Here is a 3,019-nt window from a genome sequence, read left to right as displayed (position 1 = left end):
GTCCCTCCCCAAAAGAGGAATAGGACTTTCAGGCATGATTAGGAAGGTGTAAGAGAACAGCCAGTCACCCCAATTGTAGCTTAAATGCTAAGAGAAGAATTTGGTAACTAGCTTTCTAGGTACCACCTGTATAGTTACAGATTTGGGGGGTAGAAGACCAGTGTCAGAGAGGCATGCAGAAAAGGAAGCTCTAGTGTCCAGGAGAAATTCTATCTCCTTGCTCTCCATGATGAGGCACACTTGGGGCTCTTGAAGGGTGAGGAAACAAGCTGAAGCCATGAGAAACTTCCCTGGGCACCCTCAGTCCAGTTCAGAGGCTGCCGGGTTCACTGTCCCAGTAGGCCTTCACCTCTGGGGACAGGCTGCCCTCCAGTGGTCACCCTTGTCTTCTGGACAGGGGCCAGGTGGCTTTCCTGGCAGATGATGCTGCCAGAGTCAATCTCTCTTGAAGTAGGCAGTCTTACCACATTGGAAGCACTTGTTCTGAGCTCCTCTGGCCTTCCTCTGCCCCACAATGGTGCCTGTTTTGTTGGAGTGCTGTTACTAGAGCTGTCATTGTGTTTTCGCGTCCGCCTGATCTTGTTTATAAAAAATTGCTGTGGCCATTTTAAGAAGGTTCTCCAGGTTATGATTGGGACCTAGAGCCAATTTCTGGAGTTTTCTTCTAATGTCTGTCTTCTTCTAGTGTCTACTTGAATGATACATTTATCTTTTAAAATAATTTGGACCTCTAAGGAGTCAGGTGTCAACCAAGTGATTTTTCTCATTGCTTCCCTAAGCCACTCAAGAAAGGCTGAAGTACTTTCACTTTGGTCCTGGTAAATAGGAGACAACTTAGAATAATTCATAGGCTTTTTCTTGGATTGATGTAAACTTTCCAGGATACATGTTAGAAAATGTTTATGCCACTAGTCCCCTTATTTCTTAGGGTCCCATTTGAGATCCTCAAAAGGAACTGCCTGTCTTCCTATGGGGTATCTGTCCCTTTCCTCAGAGGATATGTTGCTATCAGTATTGGACATGAACCACAAATCACCCCGCTTTCTAGCCGCATGCAAGACTTTATTTTTCCCATCCAACGTTAAAGTTTGATCTAGTAGTAGCATTACATCTCTCCAAGAGAGGTCAAAGCTTTGTCCTAACCCTTGAAGAACATCTGTGTACTTATCTAGGTCATCAGAGAATTTTCCTAACTTAACTTTGATTCATTTTAAATTTACCAAAGAAAATGGAGTGAATACTCTGGAATTTCCACTTTCACCATCTCAGTCTTAATCAAGGGACACAAAGAAGGATACAGTTGCTTTTTGGAGGTCCCAACAGGACCGGAAGAAACTCTTGGAACAGACTCCTTCTAGGAGTTTTCTAAAGGCATGGAAGGAGCTGTGGGAGAAGTAGAGGGTGAGTTTGAACTAGGTGGTGACAGCATATCCCTCAGGAATCCCTGGTCATTGTGGGAAGTTACTACAGCCAGGAGAGTTGGATCTATCTGACAGGTTTTACACAGTATGTGCAAAAGAAAGTTTGCACATACAGCACTTCAGACCACTTCCTTTCTTGTTCGCAAAAAAGATCTAACTGAAAAATGGTATCACAATTTACAGTATGCTTTGTTGGTCATTGTTCACCATTGGAGAGTGATATTGAGTCCAGGCCTGGGTGTAGAAGACAACCATATATTCTTTTATTGAGTGTCTGGGGATCAAATATGTCCCAATGTTTCAGGGTGTTCTCTTCGTGCGAAAATATGTTACCCATCTGTGAGAAAGAGTAAACATCCAGCACTTTAATAAATCCCACTTTCTGTGGGTTGTTAAAGCATCCTCTGACTAACTCAGGAAGTCTTCCAGCCAAACAAAAGAAAGCATCCTTCTAATGCTTGGGGAAGAATTCTTGAGGAATGTGGCCTCTCCAGCCCCAACACTTGTTTGGATTTAGCCACAATTACCAGAGTAGCACTTTGTACCCATGGGCTCGCCTGTGCTTATTACATGCTGGCAACATAGCCTGAGAAATCAGGCGTGTGGTAGCATGGTCCTACCTGGTGCAAGTTCTGCCTCATTTTTCACCTGCCATTGAGTACCTGTTAATCAAAGTGGGGATGAGCCCTGCTCTGGAGAAAATGGCTGCATGGTGCTTGCACATGTAACCCTTTATAATTTTTACAAGCTTTTTCTAAATTCAAGTAAAAAGGAAAATAGGCTTTGTATCATGAGCAGGTCTTAAATCCTGTGTTTTCCATCCTCCTTTCTTCTCCTATGAACTTCAACACCAGGAAAAAAGTCTCCATTAAAAAAAAATTAGCAAGGCAACAATAATTAAACTCAGTAACAATTCAAAGTTGAGAGACACTTTGAAACTTTTCATTAGAATTACTGAGGTGGTGCCTGTGGCTCAAAGGAGTAGGGCACCAGACCCATATGCTGGAGGTGGCAGGTTCAAACCCAGCCTTGGCCAAAAACTGCCAAAAAAAAAAAAAATAAAAAATAAAAAATTAGTTACAACTAGCTGAAGTCTTAGAAGAACCACAAATTCTTTTGAACTTTTCCACTTACACAAACAGATCAGAAAAAATCAAATCTGCAGGGTCATTTTCTTTGCCTTTCTTCATTTTTAAAGGTTTTCTTTCTTTCTTTTTTTCCTTTTAAAGAAGAGACTGAACTTCACTCTAGGATTTAGGGCCATTCATGCCTTGGGGGATTGCACTGGGCTTTACCATGCAGGCTCATGGTCACCCAGAGAAGCTGTGTAGGATAGTCATTTGCCCTTTGTTCAGAGCCAACTTCTTGACCTGTAACCATTAACATAGTTCAGATATTTTTTCTCAAACATGCAGGAAAGCCAATTGAATTTAATTTTACAGTGAAAAGGACTTCTTTCTTTCTTTTTTCTTTTCTTTATTGCCCTTGGTAGAGTGCTGTGGTGTCACAGCTCACAGCAACCTCCAGCTCTTGGGCGTAGGCAATTCTCCTGCCTCAGCCTCCTGAATAGCTGGGACTACAGGTGCCCACCACAATAC

This window comes from Otolemur garnettii, unplaced genomic scaffold (assembly GCF_000181295.1).
Source record: "Otolemur garnettii isolate 467f Iridium unplaced genomic scaffold, OtoGar3 scaffold00230, whole genome shotgun sequence".
NCBI lineage: Eukaryota > Metazoa > Chordata > Mammalia > Primates > Galagidae > Otolemur > Otolemur garnettii.
Note: the sequence above shows the minus strand (reverse complement) of the source record.